General features: G+C 40.2%; 2 pseudogenes; one reads left to right on the top strand and one right to left on the bottom strand.

Moving 5' to 3' along the window:
- The first annotated feature begins 403 nt into the window (after nt 1-403).
- LOC142108358 (uncharacterized) overlaps nt 404-27,894 on the top strand; it is a 94,707-nt pseudogene continuing 67,216 nt past the window's right edge.
- LOC142108939 (uncharacterized) lies at nt 13,506-14,425 on the bottom strand (annotated as a pseudogene).

Raw genomic sequence — 27,894 nt, 5'->3', positions numbered from 1 at the left:
TGTTCTCTCCAATCTATTAACTGCTACAGCTGCTGTACACGTGTATGCTGGTGCCCTATCATGTATATATATTCTTTAAAAGTCCCTTTCTGTTGAATATTGTGATGCCAAGACAATACACTGTCATGATAGTGATATGCTGCAGCAGAGGAGCACCTAAATCTGCATTACCACCTAATTGTTGCATGTTATCATGTTACTCACCTGCTCCTCCTCTCTCTGGAGCCCCGGGGCCTGCTCCATGCACAAGTGTTTCCCGTGGTTCCGTGGTTCATCTCACAGCTCTGACTAAATTGACATTTTGGCGCAGGGCCAAATTATGCAATCGACTCACCCCGCCCCCTTTTGATCTCCCCGAGGTAGAAGTATGAGTAAGCAGGATGATCAATCAGGAGTTGCAGTCATGGAGATTGTGGCTTCTGATTGGACCTCCTGCTCACAAGCCACTGCCACAGCCATATGTACACGGAGGAGCCAGAAACGAAGGTGTCCCGGGAAAAGCGGCTGCATAGAGCAGACCCTGGAGCTGGAAAGGGGCAAAAAGGTAATATGTAACAATTATTTGATAATGCAACTTTAATCTCAATTATGTCAAGGCTTTTTAGGTGGTTTCACTATACCCAATGTATTGTTTTTAGTGACAAAGCCCTGTATAAAATAAAATCCTTTCAGAAGCATAATTAAAGGGGTTTCCAACCATCACATGTATTTAATGGCTTGTATAGGCTTTACTCCAAGTTTTAGTAAATACACAACTTTTACGTCCTGGTTTCCCTCTGTACGTTTAACCCGTGTGGTGATACCACGGGGCAGAGCTGTGTGTTTGTGTTGCTCTGCTTTCTGTATAATTGTACCCAGTGAGCAGCTTTATGTTGTATCCTGGGGCAAGAAAATAATCCACTCTCCCTGATGTTATAAATACATGGCTAAAATCACGGAAGGAGGCTACTAAGAAAATAAATGCTTGTAGTATCATTTTCAGGATGGTGTGTACAAGATAAAATAAAGCAATCTGAAGGTGGAACAAACAAGCAAAACATCGCACAGCTGGTATTTCAGTACATAGACATCAAACTAGGTGGAGCTTGATCTGCTCTAGTGGGGAATGCAAAATATCTTTACCATCGTTGTATAAAGGAAATGTATATATTGGGGGTCATTTAGAGTTAGACGTACGTCATTGTTTGCATAAGATGTGTATTTTCATACTGCAATGATTCCAAAATCCAGAAAGTATATGTCCATATATAGAGTTATTTATATCGCTGACATCCGTCCGCCTTTGTCTGGAAAAGCAGAATAAGGATGTGCAGGGACTAGCATGCATGGGCTGAGCACAGTATGGGTGAGTTCATGTAATTGTAACATAACATCTGCAAATACGCCTTTTAGGGCTCGAACCTCATACAGGTATTAGATTTTTGGTGCAGGTATATGATGATGACTATCAGCCCTATTTAGCTGTTTCTAATTTGCTGATTGAGTATTGTGTAATTGACATTTCCATTTTTAATTACATTTTATATCTGCACCCCACTGTATCGGGGGGGGGGGGGGGGGGGGTGGGCAGACCTACATTGGTCACAAAGAAACTGTTTTTGAGCTGCAGGCGTCTTGAGACTCAACATCAATGAGTAATTCCACTTTTTTGTGTACATTATTTCCAACGTACGTTTGGTGCGCAAATGCGTCCAACTCTGAATAAGCCCCATTATGTCTTTATTGTACTAGTTATGATTTTGTTGTATATGTTGTTATGTGTACACTGTGCATGTGGTTATTTTACCATTTCCATGCAATACATTTTCTAATGAAAGAATTGTGTCTGTGTTTTTCTTCTTACTGTAGCAATAACTAGATATTTATGTGGATAAGAAATTCCCTTGCTATGGGCATATTTCAAAAGAGCTTTATTCACTACACAGAGAGAGAGGGATGCAACACTTTTTATTGTAGCTATTTGTTTGACTGTACAAGTCAGCTTCTCTTAGGGAAAATAGATGTATACTGGGACCAGTACCTGTGCAATACCTGTCATTATTACCAATTGCAAAATCAGGACAATTTAATCCAATTGCCAATCCACTCAAACCATGCACAGTTTGCCAAGAGTTCCCCCCGATCAGCCCAAACACCTTTCCTAGTAGGTTCAGCCTATTTGACCAACACAAATTGTGACTGTTCAAGGAAAGGTAGGTGAGGTCTAAGGTTAAGGCAGCTCAGGGGTTATGGCTGCCCTCCCACCTCCTCCAGGTAAATCTTGGTCCTGCTCAGAATGTGGGAAATGTTTTCCTAAAATATTACTTCTTAAGTATCAGAGAAGTCATACCGTGAAGAAACCATATTACAGAATGTTGGAAATATTTAGCACATAATTCACTTCTTGTTGCGCACCATACAGGAGAAAGACCATGTCATACAGGAGAGATATTCTTGCTCTGAATGTGCTAAATGTTTTACACATATTCCAAATTGTTAAATATCAGAGAAATCACTTAGGGAACAGCCAAATTCATGTGCTGATGTGGGAAAGGGTTTCAAAGTAATTCAGAAAGGTATTGTATGTCAGAGAAGTAATGAAGGGGAGAAACGTTATTTTATGCCCTGAATATGGGCATGTTTTACAAGTTCTTGCTGTCTGGATGTCCCATGTGGCTATAAATGAGGTTGGGATTTCCTGCAATGGGTTGGCAGTGGTCTTCTCCTGGGCCTGCTGTGGTGTTGGTAGGAGCAAGAAAGGGAACATGCTGGCAGTTTATTGATGGCCAATGTATGTGGCCCCATGCAGACTCAGACATGAATGTTTAGCTGTGGTGGAGGGCAGCCGCTTGCTAAGTGTTTTCAAGATCGGAAGACAGTTCAGGCATGGGAAACCTGCTTGAAAAAGACATAACAAATTAAATATAGATACAAAGCATCCCTGACTTAGGAGACATCCAGACAGGGAGGCAGCATTATTATTGGAGAATGGGTTTAAGAATGTTTTTAGAGTTCCTTATAGGGAGTCCAAAGAGTTGAAACTGTACGGATATTTGATGTCAGCCATGCATTATGCACTGTAAATGGTCCCTAAAACAAAGCCCAAAATATTCAGCCTGATTCATCATTTGTCAATTCCAAAGAAAGATTCGGTGACTAATGGGATCAGTAAGGAGACATGTTCTGCATCATACACCTCGCTTGATGCGGCCATTCTGTGAGAGGCATCTTCCTGAAGCTTTCACCTCCTTAAAAGAGTGGGTGCTAAGGGGGGAAATGGGAATCAAGTCAGTTATCCACTATCTGGACATTTTTCTTTTCATGTGACGAGACCAGCGTCTTATGAAAACCTATAATGAATGGGGATAGTATTGGGACAGTCATGCTCCTCAGATTTTGATGATCAGTGTCAGGACACCAGGGCATTAGAGTCAAGGCCCACAGAGTAGCCCTGGTACCTTGGTGTTCTTTGGATCACGCAGACAAAGAGGAGTGGTAGCTATAATAGTACCTTTATTACAGAAGGTGCAAACACAACTGTAACACAATAACTATATTAAATCGCCAACATCTAAAAACCTCCCCAACACATCCCCAGATAAAGATATGAGGAACCGTTACATATGTTTAAACAGTATTTCTTTGGCCGGGCTAAGTTGTAAAAAAGTCTCTGGTCCTGATGCTTTTGTCACAATAGCTCAGTACTCAGGTCTTCCAGATTCCTCCGATTTCTACACTTCTAGGCTTGCTGGTCCTGGCCTCCCGGCCTCATGTTCACTACCGAGATGTTAGCAGCCTGGACCCCTGTCACCCTACTCCTGTAGGCACACCAGGGAGTAAATGTATCAAGCTGAGAGTTTTCCGGCGGGTTTGAAAAACCAATCAGATTCTAGCTATCATTTATTTAGTGCATTCTACAAAATGAAAGCTAGAATCTGATTGGTTGCAATAGGCAACATCTCCACTTTTCAAACCCGCCAGAAAACTCTCAGCTTGATACATTTACCCCCAGATGTGCAGACTCACAAGCTCCCATTGGGGCAGAGTTATACTGTTGCACGATGTTCAGCCAGAGATGTGCCTAGATGTAAAATTGTAATCAGGACACACGTTGGAGCTGGTAGGAGACAGATCTTCAATACCAAGCTCAGGATATCCAATAAACAACCCTTGGTCTCCTTGCAGGCTCTTTTTAAACAGTTCAGAATACCCACAGGTGAAATCCCGTCCTGTAAGGTTATCCCAAGTCCATACAGAATGCCATTGGCTCCCAAATCAGGGGTTGGATATGGGAGTGGAGAGAAGTCATCCCCACATGGGTTTCCCCCCAGCTGGTCTAGTGCATAGTAGTCTGACACAGTCCTAGAGAGAACAATAGAGTAGCAAACTGGTTACTGCAGGGCTTAATCCCAGATGATGAATAGCAACTTCCTGTTTCAATCCCTTCTATACATTTATGTTGTGAAAGGGGCTCCAGCTGCTCCAGACTTCCTGTCCTCACTAAGGGAGGGGGTAACTGGCCAGGATATAGTCCAGCAGACAATTTGTAATCCAAAAAAGGCACATGGAGCCCACCTGGATATATATTTATGAACCTGTAGTTTTAGTCCATTGACTCTTCATTCAGAACCATATTATGAAATCCATATACTTCAACCAAATGAATCCACAGAGTCTTTATTATTATTATTATTATTATTATTATTATTATTATCATTTATTTGTAAGGCGCCACATGGTTTCCACAGCGCCGTACACAGTACAAACAGTAGACCATACAGGGCAAAACAGTACAGAACATTAAACATAAAATACCAATACTTCGTAAACTCCGGGCAGGCAAATACAGTAGAGACGGAGTGGAAGAACAGGTATGGATACAGGAGGAAAGAGGGCCCTGCTCATACGAGCTTACATCCTAAGGGAGGGTGGACAGAATCAGGCACAGAAGGGAGCCAGTGAGGCAAAGGGGAGAACCGAAGAGATGAGAGGTTAAGTGGATGGTTGGTAGGCCTTAAGAAACAGGTGAGTTTTAAGTGCCCGTTTGAAGGAGCACAGGTTGGGTGAGAGACGGATGGAGCGAGGGAGGTCGTTCCAGTGAAGGGGGGCAGTGCAGGAGAAGTCTTGGATTCTAGAGTGGGAATTATATGTGCCAAATGGGGATAACAATATATCCAAATACTAGTGACCAGATACATACCTTTGTATGGGGGGATTGTAACTGTAATCCTATCTCGGCACAATCAGCTTTTCTGTATCACTTTCAGTTTATATCTATTGTCAGACAGTGCATGGGGAAGCTGGGGGGGTCAGTGGCAGAATATGGGTTACACTCCTTCCTGATTGGGACAGCAATGGAGGCTGTCAGCTGGGGCTTAAGTGACAAGATGATTATGTATATCGGGAAATGGGAATCAAGTGGTTTCAGATCTTATGTAAAGCTCCAGTTTCTACTATAAAGATTTAAGAAAAGGAGGTAGGAGATGTATTTCCAATTTGGAAAATCCCTCCACCTCTACCCCAGTCCCTCTCCCTTCTCCCCCTCATCATAAAAAATTAAAAAATAAAACAGCAGTTTGTTCTATTTGTTATATATATCCAACCTTACATGGTCTATCTTTGGTGCGGGAAAAGTCCTCACTTGTACACTCACCACGTAGGCCGTTAATTCCCAACTACCAATTGGAATGTGACATAGAATATAATCTATATTTCTATAGTCATTTGTATTTTTGCTTTGTTTTGTTTTATTTTATTTTTTGTTTCCTCTCCGATTTTTAGATTGTGTAACCTTGGTTCTTATTTAATGTCAACAACATGTACGGTTGTGCTGTATATTGATATCTATCTGCTGTTACAAATAAAAAGTTAAAAGAAAAGAAGGTAGAAGGGGGATGAGATGTTGGGGTAGAAGGTGTGAGAGACAGAAAACACTAAGATAATGTGGTGAAGGTACGAGGACATGGTAGAGTATACAGAGAGTACCCCAGGAAGAAGAGGAGAGTGGACAAGGGAATAGTCAAGGAAAATAAGATGGTAAAGTGGTGGATACCTAGTAGTATAGCTGGGAGTATGGTAGGCTCAACTAAAGGAATGTGTAATTTAATCAATTAAGAAAGATCTAACTAAGTATTCATAATGCACAAGACGAAAGACAGAAAAAGAGTTAAAAAAGTATATGTATGTAAATTAAATGATCCTTTAATGAGAATTAATGACACAGTGCAGCAGGTGGGAAATAATATCACACAAAGAGAGTTATAGAGGCCGGATACCCTGTACCTGTTCTACTAACAACTACCACAACTACCACTGGTAGTTCTCCTGAACATGATCAATAAATAAATGATGATGATGATCCAGCTGGAAGCAGGAAGACACAGAAGAGGAATGAAAGGCCAGGTAATGCCTTAATTTATGGTGAGTCATAATTATAGGTTATACTGATAATACTTCTCTAAATGATTAATTAGAGAATCCAATACACAATACATAATGTGATAAAAAATAGCACTTAACTTAATACATTAATAACAGCAACTCTGCAGACATGTTGCCCTGTTGGAATCGTTCATACAGAGCAGACTGGCGCAATATTCACGCATGTGGGAATCAAGGAAGGAAAAATGACTGGTTTTATATATATATATAAACATAAATATTTAGATAGATAAATGTGTGTGTATATATATATATATATATATATATATAAAATGGATAGATAAATGTTTATATATATATATATATATATATATATATATATATACAAGTTAACCCGTGCATGATACTCATGCATTCTAGTCAAATCAAGCTACTTAAGGTCTTAAAAAGGTTCTTGTCATGCATTTGGACCTAGCCCAGGCCTCCTCAGGGGAAGAGCGTTAGTGCCCGACGCAAGCGGCCTTTTTAATGTGTGTTCATGAGGTAAAATTACCTCACGAAAATAAGTTTGAGCCCTACCAAATTTCAGCCCTTTTTGATTTTTTTTTCCCACACACACTAAGAGGTCAGTGTATAACTCTGCCCAGCAGGTGGCGCTGCAACTTGTTTTTTTTTTTTCCACACACAGACGCCACTAAGCATTTATATATTAGATATATAAATATATATATATATATATATATATATATATATATATATATATATATATATGTAACTACATGATGATATTCACATTTCAATATCGATCAATCCAATCTGTAGGGAACATTTACTTCCATTTATTGTATGATTGTCTCTAACACCAGAGGAATAATATATTGCAATAAATTGGAGATATGAGAGAAGAGACAGAGATTGTCCTGTCTATATTTTTCCCATTAACATTGTTCCATTCTCAAATAGCTCTGAAGCAATAACTAGGAGTTAATTGCTGGATGTCACCTCTCTCCTGATGATAGTTTTCAGTTTTCCGGTCATTGAAAGAGCAGCGCTTATAAGTCTGCCATAAGAAGATATCCCAACAGCGGCCACAGTGTTTGTGTGTACAACCAACAACTCTATAACGTGACGCGTTTCTCCGCCTCCAAGTGAAATATTTTCAGAAGGATGGAGCCAAAATTCTGCTTGGAAATCTAAAAGTATATTGGCCAATCAGTAAGGGCCATCAATGAATCCAATTAGAACTCAGATCTTACATACATTTATGTATATGTCGTATGTAAGATCTCAGTTTTCTATGTTTATCTAAAGAGACTGCAGCAGCTTTACATACACAAGGATTTATATTTATTATATCTTGTGCACATGTATCCTCTATTTATCTATTTTGGGAAAAAGGCTCTTCTGGGAAACTCTATTTTTATGTCTTGCTATTCAGAATCATCACATGCAAAAATGTATATTTTGGGTATTTTTGCCCTGTGATTTCAGAAGCACACTCCAATGCATGCAATGTGTGCCTTGGCCATGCCCATTACTGGTGCTGAACAGAACCAGTTGCAAACAAAATTGCAATCTGGCAAATCATTTCTCAAGCCCAGTAACAACATGACTGTGAGCTGTCATTTGTGCCAAAACACCTTTAAGGTCATCATACAAAATGGCCTCTCTGAAAGGTTACACCGCTCTCTAACACGCCTTGGTGAACTATGAATTACTCGGTGTACTCTCTCTTTTCCTGCTGCTTCTCATCCTGCTCCAAAATCATCCTTCTTCTCCTTCTACAGGACAAATCCACTAACAACTAGCATAAGGTCAACTAGCTCTCTTATCATTTCCTATCATGTCCATCTTGTACACCTACAACAAACTTGACTTAAACACAGATCTAATATTTAATATCTATTTTTAATATTTTATTAATATTTATTTTATTTAATATTTTTAATATTTTAATATTTATTTTTAAGACATCAGACAACTCACACAGGTGATAAATCATTTACATGTTCTGAGTGTGGGAAATGTTTTGCAGAGAAATCAAATCTTGTTTTACATATGAGAACTCACACAGGTGAGAAACCGTTTACATGTTCTGAGTGTGGGAAATGTTTTTAACAGAAATCAAATCTTGTTAAACATCAGAGAATTCAAACAGGTGAGAAACCATTTCCATGTTCTGAATGTGGGAAATGTTTTATACATAAATCATCTCTTGTTAAACATCAGAGAAGTCACACAGGTGAGAAACCGTATACATGTTCTGAGTGTGGGAAATGTTTTGCAGAGAAATCAAATCTTGTTAAACATCAGAGAAGTCACACAGGTGAGAAAATGTTGGAAATGTTTTACACAGAAATTTAAACTTGTTGAACATCAAAAATTTCACACAAGACAAAAGCAATTGGAAATGAAACAAGTTTTCCGCAATTCTCCAAATATTGTGAAATCATTTAACTGTTAATGTAAATTAAACAATTGATCCGTGTGTGTGTGTGTATATATAATACATATATATAGTCCAGTCGTCCACAATATTAATATCGCTGACAAGTGAAGTGAATAACAGTTATTATCTCGTTATAATGGCACCTGTTAAGTGGTGGGATATATTAGACAGCGAGTCAACACTTAGTTTTTGAAGTTGATGTGTTGGAAGCAGGAAGAATGGGTATGCGTAAGGATCTGAGCGACTTTGACAAGAGTCAAATTGTGATGGCTAGATGACTGGGTCAGAGCATCTCCAAAACGACAGATCTTGTGGGGTGTTTGCGGTATGCAGTGGTTAGTACCTACCAAAAGTAGTCCAAGAAAGGACAACTGGTGAACCAACGACAGGGTCATGGGCACCCAAGCGCATGGGGAGCATAGGCTAGCCTGGCTGGTCCGATCCCATAGAAGAGCTACTATAGCACAAATTTCTGAAAAAGGTATTGCTGGCTATGATAGCAAGGTGTCAGAACACACAATGGATCGAAGGTTGCTGCCTATGGGGCTGTGTAGCCACAGAACGGTTAGAGAGCTCATGCCGATCCACCACCAAAATGCCTACAATGGGCAAGTGAGTGCCAGAACTGGACCATGGAGCAATAGAAGACGGTGGCCTTGTCTGATGAATCGCATTTTCTTTTACATCATGGATGGCCAGGTGCGTGTGCATCGTTTAATATGGGGAAGAGAAGTCACCAGGATGTACAATGGGAAGAAGGCAAGCCGGTGGAGGCATTGTGATACTCTAGATTATAATCTACTGGGAAACATTGGGTCCTGGCATTCATGTGGGTGTTACTTTGACACATACCTCCTACCTAAGCTTTGTTGCAGACCAAGTACACCCCTCCATGGCAGCGGTATTCCCTGAATGTAGTAACCTGTTTCAACAGGATAATGCACCCTGCCACATTGCAAAAAGTGTTCAGGAATGGGTTGAGGGACATGACAAAGAGATCAAGGTGTTGACTTGGCCTCCAAATTCCCTAGATCTCAGTCCATTCGAGCATCTGTGGAATATGCTGTAAGAATAAGTCCTAGCCTTGGAAGCCCCACCTTACAACTTACAGTACTTAAAGGATCTGCTAACGTCTTGGTGCCACATACCACAGGACACCTTCACAGGTCTTGTGGAGTCCATGCTTCGCATGGTCAAAACAGTTTTGCTGGCACAAGGGGAGGGGGACCTACACAATATTAGGCAGGTGGTTTTAATGTTGTGGCTGTGTATATTGGTTATGTTGCCCTTATCTAATTTGCGAACGAGACAGGTGTGCATCACAATAAGCTAACTGGTGCCGTGCACGGAATTGTTATGGCTGCCACTTGTAAGAAATTGTTAAGCCACATATATGAGGTCTCTTAGATCCTCTGCCTCTGTTTCTGATATATTTTACAGGTAATGTGAGGCATTCCTAGGTGTTTACTTGGTGCAATCACGAACAATCTGCACTTAATTCTCAAGCCGCGCATGCGCACTGATGAATATGAACTGTGCATGTGCAATATGGCCACCAGCTATAGTATAAGTAATAAATGCACATATAGGTGAATTTGTTCTCCTGATAAAGTCTCTAGTAGACGAAACGTGTTGAGGTCATTACATGTGATATATTTCTCAAACTTTCTCTGTATCCAATATTGGAATTGAACCACCAGTAATTCAATCTTTTGTTTTCTGACTCCACTGAGTGGTGATCAGGGGAGGGGTGGCAAATTTTAGCCCTGGGGGGAAACCTCGATTCAACAGCCTATTAGGACCATTTTAAAGGGAAAAAAAGGCTAGTGGCTAAGTGATCCAGCCCAAGGTAGCCCATTATGTGACCGGCCCGGCATATAAATACCAAAACGAGGCTTGGACTTAAATAAAAGAAAACTAATACACGCAAACACATTCAGCTCCAAACCGAGGCTTGGACTTAGATGGAAACAGGGCTAAAACATAAAGACCTCAAGCACTAAAACGAGACGTGGGCTGGAATATGGCAGAGCTAATACTTACAGCTATGTTGAGCTCCAAAACGAGGCTTGAACTCAATATTAAACGGATTTGTTTATGATACTATAAAAACTAAAATAAGGCATAAATCTAAATAAAACTTTTCTATAATAAAAAAAAAATTAACTTCTGAAATGAAGTTTTGGCTTGAATTTAAACAGAACTATACATGATATGAATTTTGAGAGTTTTGATCCAAATATAAACATAGCTCTCTAAACATTCTTATTTATCCCAAAAACAAGACTTGAGAAGCTAATACAAAAATGATGTATCGGACATGTACAGGAATAAAACACACATTCATCAACACTATTTCCAGCGATACAATAGAGTCACAATATAAATATTTTTACTTTGTCACAAGTCACCCTACCAGTTACCAGAACCTGTCGTTGATGAGAGCTTCATCTTTAGCAACCTCCTTTCCTATAGAACCAGATGTGTTTGCCGGTGCTCGGTTGTCCCCAGGGCTTAATCTCGAGTAGCGGTAACTTAATTCAGGTAAGTGGGCACCACAGAGGACTACGCAATGAGATGTTGAGCTGAGATCTCTATGGCAACTGGGATGCAGGATGCACCAGGACCAAATTTAGCAGGTATATGGAGTTTGCAACAGGATGCAGTACCAACCTTCACCAGTATAACAGATTGGCAGTGCAGAGTAGAGGATGGTATAATACCAGATGTGGACTGTGTAGAGTTGGAGCTAGAGAGCAACACAGTACAAGGGAAGGTGCTGGAGCAAGATCGAGCTGTAAATCAGGACTGTGAAACACTGCTGACACAGATGAGTTCAATGGAGTGGATAGCAAAAATAAAATGTAATAAAAGCCCAAAAATGAAAGTGCATAAGTTGTGTAAAAAATGAGAACACAATGATATGTGGAGTTTATAATTACCTATATGTAATGCCAAATGATGCCATTAGTAAATATCTATTATACATTCTAATCTATTAGTTTGCAAGTAATTACCTTTTTGTATAACAATTGCTTTCCATATCTAGCAATCACCTTTGATAAATGAAACACAGTTTTTATTAGTGTATTCATATGAATCATAAGAATGTCAAATGTTTATCGTGATTATATCATAACTGAGTTGCCCTGTATCAGATAAGAGCTAAACAATCCATAAGGAGAATTCTCTTTGATTCCCTCTTGAGCTCCTGATGGAGATCTCCTCCTCTCAAACCCATCTTGATCTGTTCCATGACAAAGGCCTGTAGTGATCTTGGATCACAGTCATGGCACTTCATAAAGTGCCTTTCAACATATGTTAGTTGTTTTAAATTATCTTTGTTTCTCTTGACTCTCTTTATGTTGCCTACATGCTCCAAAATTCTATATTTGAGTGACCTGCCTGTCATGCCACCATAGTTTAAGTTACAGGGGCAGGTTAAGCAGTAAATAATATTCGGAGAGCTACAATTTATGAATCCTTTGATTTAACTCTCAAGAACCGATCTTTATACTCCTTTGTTTGTATCATAAATTGGCATGCCCGGCACACGCCATATTTGAAAAAACCCATTGGTCTATTAGAAATTCTCTTTTCAAATGGTGAGACACTGTGGACTAAATGAAACCCCAAATTCTTAGATCTACACCATGTCATAGAGATCCTATCCTCTAACACTTCTTAGAGGTCATCATCAGACTTTAGGATGTTCCAATGTTTCTGGAAGATATTGGCTATTTGCTGTTCACTGACCTTTCTGCTTTTCGTACAGGCCTAGATTTCAGTTCATTTGATCTTTGAGCATAGATGTTATCATCAGAACAATTTTGTCCCTAATTAATTCTCCTTTGGGTATCGCCTGAATTACTGCTGGAAAATTAGAATTTATAAAATGTAAGAAGCTGTTGATGTCTCTGCTATGTGTACTGTCAGTGGCTTCACTAGGCAGGCACAATATGGCTGATTACCTTCTGCTTTGTTATTTTCTGTATAGAGGAAGTGAATCTGCATGATACAGGAGGTTGGGTAGTGTTATGTGGCTGCGGGGGCTCACTGTACCATTATTAACCCTGGCACATCACTCATTTAAAATTTTCACTTGTGCAGTGTCAGAGGCTGGGAGACACTGTGACAAATGGAGCCCATCACTGACCAGGCTTGTAGAATAATCCCTGCACTAGTCTGACCTACTATAACGGGATCACTCTGAACAAGTCTTATTGCAAAGATTAAATGAAAAGAGTCAATACTACTGAACTTTTATATTTCAGATCCCCATCAGATGAAGCACCCCTGTACACACATCTTGACCCACTTAGCCATGGGCATACCATATAAATGAGAGCTTTTGTACAAAAATGACATCACAATATTGCATTTAGGCCGTGGGACACATTTTTCAAGCTTCATATTCAATCCCCAATGGCAAAGTATTACAGATTACAGTATTATATGAACTCACACCTTCAATTAGAGAGTATGAACAAACATACTTTAACAGTGTCTCAGATCCCACATTATATCTCCAACCCATTGCCAGAATTATATATTACTCAGTACCCAATATATCAAGGTAATCTTGTTTTAACTGTGTACAGTGTGGACGATATCTGGTAGATAAAAAAAGTTCCACACATGAGTGATCAAATTTTCTGTATAAACTATGTAAATATATTATGCTTAGTTTAATTTACATTAATAAAATCAACTGTTTTTACAATATAAAGAGTACTGCAGCTCATTGTTTCATGTCTAATTGCTTTTCTCCTATGTGATATTCAAGACCTGATTTGTTTGTAAACCATTTTCATTACTCAGAACATGGATATGGTTTGTTATCTGATGCTCAAAAGGATTTGATTTGTATCCGAAACATTTCCCAAACTCAGAACATGGGAATGTTTTCTCACCTGCATGGGTTCTCTGATGTTTGATAAGTTTTGAGTTCCATGGAAAACATTTTCCACACTCAGAACATGGAAATGGTTTCTCACCTGTGTGAGTTCTGTGATGTTTGACAAGGTTTGACTTCTGTGCAAAACCCTTCCCACACTCAGAACACGGAAACGGTTTTTCCCCTGTGTGAATTCTCTGATGTTCAATGTGTTTTGATTTCTGTGGAAAAAAAACCTACATTCAGAACATGGAAATGGTCTCTCACCTGTGTGAATTCTCTGATGTTTGACAAGTTTTGATTTCTGTGAAAAACATTTCCCACACTCAGAACATGGAAATGGTTTCTCACCTGTGAGTTCTCTGATGTCTAATAAGTTTTGATTTTACGGCAAAACATTTCTCACACTCAGAACATGGAAATGGTTTCTCATCTGTGTGAGATCTCCGATGTTCAACAAGATTTGATTTCTGTGTAAAACATTTCCCACATTCAGAACATGAAAACGGTTTCTCACCTGTGTAAGTTCTCTGATGTCTAATAAGTTTTGATTTCTGTAAAAAACATTTCTCACACTCAGAACATGGAAATTGTGTCTCATCTGTGTGAGATCTCCGATGTTCAACAAGATTTGATTTATATACAAAACATTTCCCACACTCAGAACATGTAAAAGGGTTCTCAGCTATGTGACTTTTCTGATGTTTATGAAGAGATAATTTAACTGTACAGTTTTTCCCACCCTCAGAACATGGAAATAATGTATCATCTGTATGAGCTGTACGATGTGTAACAATATCTATGTTATCAGGATTACATTCCTCATGATTAGAGAGTTCAGATAATTTATCTCCACTGTAAAGTATTGGATATATATTTAGGGTAATTGGGTTCTCTCCTGTAGAATCTTGAGTGATGTTGTAATCTTCCATTTCAAAATCTGTAGATAAAATCAGTTGCTCCCCCAAGATATTCTTGCGTTTACATCCATCTGCTGAAAGTAAAATAAATGTAAGGAAGGACATTGAGCTGCAGATTACAATACCCAAAATTTTCAAACTATGAGCGAGTTGTTCAGCTGTTTAATTTCAATTTGCAATTGACGAACACTTCATTACAATTATAAAAGCGCATTATTAAGCACATTGCTTAGATGCAGTCATAATTGGAATTCTTGTAATGACTCAATAAACAAAATATATGACTCTTTACTGTAATACATTTTATTACTCACCTGTGCCGATACCTGTAGGGATTTCCTCCTCCTTACACTGCTGATCACCCCTCACATACGTCTCTTCCTCTCCCTCTATAATTTTTATTTTAATATCAGTCAGGACGTCATCCTAAATAGCCCACAAAAGAATGATCATTTTTTAGTCAAGTTTTTTTATTGGTATTTCAAAACAGAACATAAAGAAAATAATTATTTCTGAATAAACGTGATAGATATAAATCACCGGGTGTGACACATTACATCAAAGATTAGTAAATTTCCAACACTTATGCAGGTATACAAAAACATACAGAATAATATCAAGACTGACAATAATACAGTATATATCAGATGGCATGGGTCCCCATGGACTCATGGGCACCCCTGGTCATCACCATCATCTATTTCTTTATATTACGCCACTAATTCCACAGCGCTGCACAGAGAACTCACTCACATCAGTCCCTGCCCCATTGGAGCTTACAATCTAAATTCCCTAACATACACACACAGACCAAGAGAGACTAAGGGCAATGTAATAGCAGCCAATTAACCTACCAGTATGTTTATGGAGTGTGGGAGGAAACCAGAGCACTCGGCGCAAACCCACGCAAACACGGGGAGAACATGCAAACTCCACACAGATAAGGTCATGGTTGGGAATCAAACTCATGACCCCAGTGCTGTGAGGCAGAAGTGCTAACTGTTAGGAACCCCTCCAGCCAGTACAGCAAAACCCGGAGTCTGCTCCGAAAGTCCGGTGTTCACTGTTGGGACAGACTTGGCTGCAGACAGAGGGTTGTGAGATGTCCACTGGCTGGGGAGAACCCAGGAATAGAGTTACAGAGGCCGTAGAGTAGGAAGTGCAGGAGCGAGTCCAGTGAGACACCGAGTGGATGGTGTCAAGACTGATATATCACTCATTGCCACTGGAATAAATAAGGAACAGTTGATAGAGAAGTCCCCTGATCCACAACGATTTCTGTACCGGTACTTGTCCGGAAAGGAACGGAACTTACAGTGATAGGTAAAGATGATGAAACTGAACGTAGGCAGTAGCCAAGGGTAACTACAACCCACAGTACCGGTGAGAGTCTAGAGATTGTAGGGAAATAGTTCTTAGGCGATTGCCAGGGGTAACTGCAACCCTCAGTACCGGTGAGAGTACGGAGATTTAGGGGTACAGTTCTTAGGCAGTTGCCAAAGGCAAGAGGGGGCTGGACTGTTTCTGCATTATCCACAAAGAACTCTTCCCACAAGGCAACCAGATCAGGTCCCTTGCCCATTAAAGGTAACTAAAAGGGTTCAGGTTCCAGAAAGATTGACCCCCTGGTAATGGCAAAGTCTACAGACAATATAAGAGGGGAATGGTCGCAGAGTTGTATCAGTCTTTCTAATGTAAGATTTTGGCTATGAAGGCACAGGGAGGTGCCCCGGGTGGAGCCGCCTAAGAAGGGATGCGATGAGCTTGCTCCACTGCGAACTGAGCCGTAAAGGAATCCTTCCCAAAAGCTTGAATTAACCATTTCTCCAAGAAACATTCAGTACCAGGCCCCTCCACTTATTCAGGTAACCCCACAAAACGAGTATTATTGCATCAGAGACTCCCCTCACTATAAGAAAGCGTCTGCTTACATGCCAACATCTGAGCTTCCAAATTATCAATTTGACCCTTCATAGGTGCTGTAGCATCTTCTAGAGTCTCCGCTTCAGCCCCTCACTATTGGATTTGTTGCATATCATGTCTGAAAAGGGAAAGGTCGGCCAGCTGTAGAAGCTGCTGCAATGTGACCTCAGGGTAAGTAGGTGAGGTTGGTGCATTAGGAACAGTGGTAGTTTGGGAGGGCACACATAATGGAGTTTCTCCAGAACTGCCAGTGGGTGTAGAGGAATAGGCAAACCGGTCAAGCCATCCGGCCAGAGCAGCATGATCATATAACGAGGAAAATACATCCCAATATAGAGGAATGGGTATAATAATAGTATTGTATTTCATTGATAAACACTTGTATGAAAGTCTTACCATGAAAGTACCCAAGGCAGGATCATAGAACAGAGTCAAGATAGTATAGACACCACTTATAAAAGGCAAACTGGATAATCCAGATATGGGAAGGAGGTTCAATAAATAAGCTTATGACTGTCCCACAGGAGTAATATATATTAGATGTCAAGTGCCAGGATGTTATCACAGCACAAACAGGCAAGATAGCATAAGTCAAATTACAGCCACTGTGTGAGGTACCTGCATGCACTCAGAGCCTGAGGCCCAGCTGTTGGGGATCCAATCTGTATCTCAGGATGGAAGGCTGACTTGGAGCAACAGAACTGTGCAGCATGAGGACAAATCGCCGCTCTCTATGGTGGAAAATAGGGCACTACCAAGACGTCAGCCCAGATTACAGGACAGGAACAGAAAATGTCCGTCCCCAGCTCCCAGGGCAGAGGGGTATAGTCTACAGCATTGTCATGTACTCGAGTCGCACACAGTAAAGGGAAGAGCCTGAGCAAGTGTCGGCACCCGACGACCTGACAGTGATGGGTAAGTATGGTGATCTGTCTCACCACAGCAGGGGTCCCTGGGGTGTCCGCACCAACAGTCAGCGCCGGCAGCACGGAGAGGCAGAAGCGCTGTCCACCAAGGAGTCAGGCTGCAGCGGGTCCGCTCAGATAGCAGCCTCCGCACACCAGGCTGGGGTCTCGAAGAGCAGCGCCGCAGCCGCGGATCAGGAGAAGTACCCCAGAGGATGCCAAGAGGGGTAAGTAAGCTCCAGGACTAGACAGAGTCCAAATAAACCAGCAAACTCAAAATGGAGGATAAATGCAGGAATTTTAGGATGGAGAACGTAGCAAGCATACTTGTACTCCATGCATGTCCAGGACACGACCCCTTTAAGAATATTATATTAAATAATATCTGATTTAATAATGTGAGATGAAACAGAAGAATATGAGAGTATAAGATCCACGCTGTTTTTTTACAGATAATATAATAAAATCACTTTGGCATTTAGGTATTTGGCAAGACCCTAAAATGTCATCTACCTGAAACTCCTGTGAATAAAGAGTACGGAGATATCTCTCTGGGGTATTTCTGTTACTGGATCCATCTGTAGGAAACACAGTGACTGATTACATTGTTTATACAAGGAGAATATGTGACTCTTGTCTGTAATAAGTGTTTATTACTCACCTATGCTGATTTCCTCCTCCTTACACTGCTGATCACCCCTCACATACGTCTCTTTCCTTCCCTCTATAAATTCTAATTTAATACCAGTCATGACGTCATCCTAAACAGCCCACAAAACAATACAAATATATTTAATAATAACTGATTTAATAATTTATGATGAGACAGAGGAATGTCAGTGTATATGATCCACACAAGTATTTTTTTTACAGATCATATATTGGGAAATTCACTTAGGTATTTGGCGAGACCCTAAAATGTCACCTACCTGTGGAATACTGTGATTTTCCTCTGTACAATCCTGTGAATAAAGAGGACACGGACATCTCTCTGTGGTATTTGTGTTACTGGATCCATCTGTAGGAAACATACACTGAGTGAATACATTGTTTATATGTGATTCTCAGATGATGTGTATCTAGGTGGCCTTCAAAACTGTTCTCTCCCCTACAATAAATGAAAATCTCCTCTTACCCAGTGATTTGAGAATCCAGTGATTCTCCATCATTACGTCTTTGAAAAGACTCTTCTGCAATCTTAAATACGTCCACTCCTGCATGGATAAATAGACAGTGACATCCCAACACTTTATAGGAACCTAATACACCCAATGATACAGTCATCACGCAGACACATCCCCTGGTGTTACTGTATTATGTCACATTCCCAGCAGTCACCTCTCCAGTCATCAGCGGAATGATCTTGTTGATCAGTTCCAGGATCTTCTAGTCATTGTTTCCCTCATATATCAGTGAGTGAGGTGGAGGAACCGTGATGGGACTCTGGGTCCTGCTCAATACTCCTGACACACTTGAGGGTGGCCCACCAAATCTCTTTATTACTACGGTGTAATCCTGTGAAATGAATTGGATAAAAAGATAAATGAAGCTCCATGTATTTGGAATTTTTAGGAGTTAACTACAATACAATAATAGTATATTTTACAAATACAACCAATATCCTATATGTAACTGTTTCATATATACATGAAAGTAGAGTGTATATAGCATTTACATCTACTGCAGCTCAGTGGGCTCACCTATCACCCAAACCTTCAGTGGGTTCACCTTTAAAGACAAGTTTAAAGTGGGTTCTTGTAGTAGACAGAGGACTCAGAATGGCCAACCTACGGAAGATAATAGGAGAAGTAAGTGCTAGATACATTCTACTAGACAGTCCATATAGGAAACACTTACATGTAGGACAGGGGTTGGATTTGTAAAACTAGCCCTTCTTGTCCATTTTGCACATTTAAAAAGTCCAGGAAAGTGGAAACATTCTATAATCGTAAAACTTACAACTAAATATATAGCAAAATCTGTAACTCATTTTAATCAGAGTTGGTATTTCAGCAGTTTGAACAGTGTAGTAAATCGTACAACTCCAGTGAGTAAAACATAACCTAGCACAGACCCGTTGGGGTTGCACTAATTTAAAAATCAAAATCCATTCCTAATTTTAATAAAGCATTCACTACGCTAATATTGAAACTGAGGAAAAGACGCACAATCCATGGCCTCCTATGGCCCTATCACACTACTTAATTTGGATATTAAGCTGCTGGCTAAAATCATGGCCACTCGTTTACAGTCCATTTTCCCATCACTCGGTGATTGAAATATGTATAAGCCATCGCGGCGGTGGCCTCCTCGTCCTTACAATATCCTTCCAAGAATATACTACTTAGCCTGGACGCCAATAAGGCATTTGATGCAGTATCCTGGCCCTATATGTATGAGGTACACAAACGTGGGGCATTCAGAGAGGATTTCACTACTCTGATAGGGCCTGAGTCATTAAGGAACGTATCTCTGTTATTTGTGTGTATCATACGCATTTCCCTTCTGCGCATGCCCAGAACGAGGACACTCGGCCGTCAACGAAAGCAAGTCCGCTGCGTATGCCAACGCAAATGACAGTTACGGCGGTCTACGGTTCTTTTGAGATTTCATATTCCACATATATATTGTACGCATCCTGCAGTGTCTGGTCTAGTACAGCAGAGTGACCCTACGCCCATAGTCATCACCACACGTATCCTGAGATCCGCTCCTTGCCGACTCCAGGAGTACGCAGAGATGATTTACGTAACGTTGAGAACAACTGCACGATGAGCTCTGTATGCTGCCTTAATGACTCAGGCCCATAAGCTTTTTCTATTCTTGCCCAACCACCTCTCTACTAATCAATGGCCTGATTGGAGAGGCGGCACCCATGACGAGGGGTACACGTTAGGGCTGCCCCATGTCACCCTTACTCTTCAACCTAGTACTTGATCCTATGCTTGAGACCTACATAATGTATTTAGGGGCTTCGGTGTTGTATTTATCAAGCTGTCCGTTTGATAAATCCCTGGCATTATACCTGATCCTTGCTTTACCTGACGCTACTTGGCTAGAAACATAGCAATTAAATTGGCGCACAATGCTATCCCATATCTAGGTATAGAACTTTCTAAGAACCTTGGTCTCTTCTATCAACATCATATCTCGAAAGTTGTTGGGAACCTAGTAACGAGGTTGAGGGCTGGGTTCAACTTTGACTTTACTTAATGTGTAGAGCAAATTTACGTAAGATGAAATCCTCCCCTAGACTTGTAGAGTATTTCAAAACTTCATTTGGGGGGGAAAAAAAATCAAGAATTGGGCTATTGAAACTTTAACAACCCAGGACTAATGCTGGATTTCATTTGGCCAATATAGAAATCTATAATCAGGCTGCTCAACTTCAGTACCGGAGGGATTTGATACAAGGGTCTGACACCTATGCGGATACCTCACCAGAACAAAATTTCCTCCCTGGCCTAAAATTGACTGCTTTCCTACATCTACATGACCACAAGGTATCAGCGACAGTTCTTGACAACCACCATTTTATGTCCACTAGAAAATTGTGGCACATCATACATACATTGAAACTAAAACCTTACTTATCTATCCATCTTCCTCTATTTGGGAACCCTAGTTTTTAGAATGGCAAGGCTGCCTAGCTATTCACTATCTAGAATGACGCGGGGGTTAGAACGGTGGGGCAGTTCCTTACTCAATCTAAGAAACCCTTGACTTTCCAACAAACAGGGAACCTGCACGACGTGATTAGACCGTGCAACCTAGACTTTTACAGACTCACATTATGCAAGTGTAGTGACCAGACCATTTTCTCAACAGGATTGGGACCCACCCGCTCTACTATGATACATTGAAAACGGGATTGGATGGGACGCTTTGTACCTACTAATTTTTTACTTCTTTACAGCTCACAGTGTGTGTGATGGGACCTGTTTTATTCCTTGTTATATATCACTATATAGATTATTATCCTTTCTATAATATTCATCCATTATAAACAGTGCGTGTGCTGGGAACTGTCTTATTACTCTTTATATATCACTATATAGATTATTATCCTTTATATAATAATAATAATAATAATAATAATAATAATAATAATAATAATAATAATAATAATAATCACCCATTATAAACAGTGTGTGTGCTGGGAGCTGTCACATCCCTCTGCATATATAGTAATTACAACATCCCTCTCCTCTATATAATAATAATCTCCCATTATAAACAGCATTTTATATGAGCTGTAATGTCTCCCTATACAGACTCCTCTGTATAATAATCCTTCATATCTCTGCTCTCAGCATAATAATAATATATTGTTAGAAGATATTACCTCAGCCTTGTACAGGTCCTGGATGTTGTTGTTATATATGAATGAGTTAAAGCTGCTCTCCAGGTTGTTAAATGGCTCCTGCAAGAGTATGTGACCACGCCCCCTCTGGAACGTCACTGGTACATAACTGTAGCAGCTGTATTATGTCTGGGAGACTAAGGGAAAATGGCCGCCGCTGTTCTACATTAAGGACAATGCAGTAATAAAGTATTTTACTCTAGTGATAACATTGCTGCTAGTCAGCTATATGCTACGTTCATTACTAGGTGTTAGAAGCTAAATCCCTTTCAGATAATTCTGTGACATCACGAGGTCATGTGACTGCTGTAGTCACATGGTACACAGTGCAGGAGCTGCTGCTGGATAACTTCCTGTTCCTGTGTAGTGGAGGAAAGGTAAGAAGTAGTGATGTGATGGGGAGGGGACATGTGTGACTAAAGGTGCTGGGCAGAGGGGACATGTGTGACTAAAGGTGCTGGGCAGAGAGGGGACATGTGTGACTAAAGGTGCTGGGCAGAGAGGGAACATGTGTGACTAAAGGTGCTGGGCAGAGAGGGGACATGTGTGACTAAAGGTGCTGGGCAGAGAGGGGACATGTGTGACTAAAGGTGCTGGGCAGAGAGGGGACATGTGTGACTAAAGGTGCTGGGCAGAGAGGGGACATGTGTGACTAAAGGTGCTGGGCAGAGAGGGGACATGTGTGACTAAAGCATGTGGGCAGAGGGGGCATGTGAAGGAGAAGTCTCTTCCCCACACGGCCCCTCCTCAAACAACAATAACCTGACAACACTTGCTAACTTTTCTCAGATATTCCCCATGACACGTATTACATGATCTTTTCCCTGACAGGCCTCCTGCCCACAATCGTGTCTCACTGCTGCCCACCAGCTTTTACCTCACAGGCCCCGCTGCCTCAATCCTGACACCTCTCTTACTTCAAAATGAAAAAGGCGCCTTTTATTTGAAAGAGGAGTAGATCCTTAGCAGTGAATGAGATAATAATACAGAGATCATTGTTGCCATAGATGTTGGGGTTTTCTTTTTTTAACTGTATCTAGTCAGAGTTTAGTTAGATGATATTATCATTACAGGCCATTAATATAATTGCTTTTGTCACAAACTGTACATAAGACACCTCAATTATCTCACAAAAATAACAATACATCCAGATTTCAATGCACTGTTTTTAGGTGGCATACTTCAGCCTTCTCACTTATCCATAACTTTAAGTTTTGGTATACTTCAGGCATTAATTGGGGATACCAGGAACCACTGTAGTATATTGTAGGGAACAGGCGAAAGGGCCATTTAAGACATCCTAGAAGTTCACCGACACTCCTCCTGCTCTATACTCTTCTCTCCTGTTAGGCCTTCAGTTTAGATTAAGTGCCCCCCCCCCCCTTCACAATGCTGGGTAACTCTGCGGGACCTAGGTATAGACGCTACAGATGTTCCCAGGTAGTGATTGCAGGAATGGCCGTCACTGCTTCACAGTGCTCTGTAGTGCACAGTGCTGGAAGATAGGTTTAGCAAGTTGGAATGGCTACTTGTTAGTGTTGGGGCAGCTTCATGTTTCCTTAAGGGGCCTGGGTCAGGTGGGGGTTACTGGGTATATATAAGCCCCCACTGGGCACTGGATGTGTGGACGGTGAGTCCTTTTGTACAGCTACAAATACATTTTTTCTTGTACTACAAAGCAATTTTTGTTACATACCATCCAGACTGCTGCAACCTCCATCTTGCTGTAATGATATCTTGGTACCCTACAGTCCATTCAAATAGTCGCTGCAGGAATAACCTCCCTACTCTCCATCATTAATTACTGTTCTGCTACTGAAATCATCTTGTTTTCCATTTTAATTATCTTTTCATTGCAAAAGTATTTAGAGCTGGCCAATCCATTTCCACCTGTTATATCTATTATCACAATCTGTACGTACCCACCCTCTGCTCACGTTGACGCTTTATTTTTCCTAGGTTACCTCTGCTCTCAGGACTGCGACCCTTCTTGAATGCTGCCCCTGGAAATCTTCACAGAATGTCTGTCTGTCATGTATGGTCTCTAACTGCAGGACCCTGCTGAAAGCTCATCTGTTTACCGGACAGTTCACATAGTGCTTGTGACTTACTTCTCCCAGAGCTGCGCTCCAGAGGGTAAAAGGACACGTTCTGGTGCGGACTGTTATGTGTTTTCTTCTTTAAAGTATCCGTTCATCAAGCGATATTAACGAAGGAGTACACAAGAAACATAATAAAAACAGTTTAATTATTTTATTTCTACTCCTGAACTTCATGTTATTATCCCACCTGATGAATTTAACGCGAAGAGTGATAGTTGTGTTGTCACTTGTTAGGATGAGGACCAGCAAGTGGAATATATAACCTGATATTGTAAATGGACGTTATCAGACATTTGTGTGCGCTGTTACATACTACAGACAGCTGAGCTTTGTAATATATATTTGAATATTTTGTAACCAATACATAATGTGATGTAAACAACATACTGAAAGCAGATTTTTTTTTTTGTATATTTGAGAGTGAAGGGTTGTTATAAAGAAGTTATTTCTTTCACCATTAATATTACAGCATCTTTATTATTTTGCCTGCTATACTTTCTCCAAAACATCTCAATCTTTAGTATATCAAGTCTGTATTTTACCTGTAATTTCTATGCCAGCCAAGGTTCTCCCCCAGCAGTGGAGGACCCAGGAGGGGGTGAGTGATCCAGGGGCTGGCGGGACCACCACACTCATTGGGGTATATTTACTAAACTGTGGGTTAGAAAAGGTGGAGATGTTTGAAAGTAACACGGCCTGTGCACTATTACTGTTACTACGGTAATACTGCACATTATTACCGCTAGTGCGGTAAGTTTTAACGCTGTTTGTTTTGCTCAGGGAGCAGCGAGCAGACGTCCGGGTTCAAATTACTGTTATCAACGGTGATAGTGCAGAAGCCGATTGAATTCCCCCCTAGGATGATCTTGTTGTTAGATGTGTACACATTCATATGAATTGTTAACGAGTAACCACAAGAGAAATTAGCTCTTAAAAGTTTGTCCTCGTTTGTACATTTTATCAAAATAAAAAATAAATGGCTAAACTAATGTTATTATTTTGTTAGGGTGACTTGGAACCAAATTCAAGACACGCTGCCCACATTATACTATCATGTTACTTTGTACTGATACTACCTCAGTGATATAAGACAGTAGTAGACTTACAAGATTTCAATCTTGAATCAATATAAGCCAATATGTATACATGGATATCCTCCTGGAATCTTGTCCTCTTACTGGATCTCCTTTATGATAGGTGCTCAAAAGACAAGTGACAACTGACCTGACAAGGCACCAAAGAAGCATAAAAGCAATGTATAATACAAATATTGGCTTATATTGATTCAAGGTTGAAATCTTGTAAGTGTATATCCAATAGGGGATTGAGAACACCCATCACGTGGTGTTTTTGTCGTAATTATCAACCCCCACTGGATCCTTGGGATATTTAGTGGTTTTCGGTGTAACCACATATTATATGTTACGCTATGATATGATTTTATCTTTTCACTTTTTTTTATGTGACCATAATCGTGGTGAATGCCAGAAATCTGAAAGTTACTTTGATCACTGCAAACTTCTGGAATTTGTGGAAGACATACATCAAGATGGAAAGAATATATATATATTATTTCACAGTTGACTCTTTAAAACTGTTATTTTAGCACATTGTATGTGGATTGTGTGTGTGTGTGTGAGAACAGAGGCTGCTTTCAGTTGGCCTGCACAAATATACCAATCTTTTTTATTGTATTATAATCAACAATTGTCTGAGACGCAAGAGGAACCAAGTATGACAGCCAGCATCCTGCTGCACAGCGGATCACTAAAGCCATGACAGCTATGTTATCACTGGATGTGAGTCCAATTTCCCCATCAATGCATCAGGTTATAACCGATTAGTTGAGATCATGTGTCCACGTTAGCAAATTCCATCACAATCTTATTTCTTCTTAACAGCAATTGCTGTACTGTGAGGTTAAACAAAAAGTCCTTCAGTCACTAGAAAATGTCATTGTACCGACTGTCCACTTAGCTACAGATATGTGACAAGCGTCACTGGTCAAACAAAAGACTATATAACTGTGACAGCCCACTGGGTTGTGTATAATACACAGTTTCAGGTCATTCACCGCACCCTGCCATATAGCCGCTCACTAGGACAGATGTGATGCTGCCCCTCACACACAATTACCTTCACAGACAAACATTTAGATTGTAAAAGCAACATATATAAATATATATATATAATATATATATATATACAGTATATGCATTTTGTTTGTGGGGGGAGGGGGGGTGCTGCTCACAATCAAACAGTTCCCTATTTTTCCCCACTAAATATTTCAGATGTCGCTGATACTGCCCCTGGCACTACTGTCATCAGATTTAAACATCTTTGATTTTAAAATTAAGAAAGAATAGTTTTTGTTAACTCTTAAATAGTTTAATAATATACCCATCTGCTATCACTTCTAAATGGCAGCTGAGAACAGGAAGGACGGCTATACATTGAAGATATCGATCCAATACTCACGAGATCTGACATTTTACATGAAATGACATTTTGCCTCATTTTCAGATCGGAATTTGGAGCAAGACACTGAGTCATGTCTCAATTCGACTCTGTACCCTAAAATTCCTGTCTATCTAATTCTATCTCCGTACCGCTCATCTCTAGTGAAACATAAAAAAACAAAATGTGGGGGAAAAGTAAAAATTCTTCTTGTTTCACACACAACAATGAGAAATACCCCACTAAGTAGTCTTATGCCAATATATAGATAGTTTTTTTATAACATAACCATTCAGGTCATGGCTTCACTTCCCTATAATTCACACAGTTCATCCATGTTACACATATGTACATAACTAAGACATAGAGCTGTCATACATATGGCCATTTACAGTTACACGGCTCTCAACCAATGGCTGATCAGGGATTACTGGGCACTGAGCTACCTGGGTTGGTGATGTCACAGAATTCTCTTCAATCTGATTGGTTGGAAACAGCTGTTTACACTTGAATTTCAAACAGAGCGTCTGTCATCTCCACAGGTAATGTAACAAGACTGGGACGGGGATTATATTATAAATGGGATATATTCAGGGGGTGAGAATAATTTACAGTCTGTGTATTCCTGGTTTACCCATCTCTAAGCCCTGTGTTAATGGCTTTAACCTGGTAACAATATTTACAGTACAGTATAAGTATAAAAAGAATGTGGACCTGATTTTAAACCCAAATACATGTAAAAATCCAATTAAAAAGTAATGTGGAAAATAGATATTTGAGTAATGTCAAATACTTTACATGAAGCATATCTTCATGTAGCTACTTCTGCCATTGATTTAATTTCCTATGACAGTAAGTAACAAGCTTAGTGGGAAACAGTCACTATCATATTTTTACAAGAACTATATTTAATGCTGCAGTTTACATTAGAACGTTACACATGAGAATGTTTGATTTTGGCACACTGGGTAAGCACTTGCCAAGGTGATTATTGTAGTCTGGTGTAAGGTCCTAATGCAGGTTACCCATAGACTGGTCATTAGGATACCTCCTACCTGCCATCAGAATCGTTAAGAGGTACAGAATTCAAGATAACTGGGGGAGATTACTTTGTGGTTTGCCTATGAGTAGTGACTAACGAGATTGTGTTTGACCTAATAGATTGGCAGATTCACAAGTAATTCCCCATGATTCACACAGTTCATCCATGTTACACATATGTACATAACTAAGACATAGGGCTGTCATACATATGGCCATTTACAGTTACACAGCTCTCAACCAATGGCTGATCAGGGATTACTGGGCACTGAGCTACCTGGGTTGGTGATGTCACAGAATTCTCTTCAATCTGATTGGTTGGAAACAGCTGTTTACACTTGAATTTCAAACAGAGCATCAGTCATCTCCACAGGTAATGTAACAAGACTGGGACGGGGATTATATTATAAATGGGATATATTCAGGGGGTGAGAATAATTTACAGTCTGTGTATTCCTGGTTTACCCATCTCTAAGC

This window comes from Mixophyes fleayi, chromosome 12 (assembly GCF_038048845.1).
Source record: "Mixophyes fleayi isolate aMixFle1 chromosome 12, aMixFle1.hap1, whole genome shotgun sequence".
Classification (NCBI taxonomy): domain Eukaryota; kingdom Metazoa; phylum Chordata; class Amphibia; order Anura; family Limnodynastidae; genus Mixophyes; species Mixophyes fleayi.
Note: the sequence above shows the minus strand (reverse complement) of the source record. Positions and strands in the feature narration are given on the sequence as shown.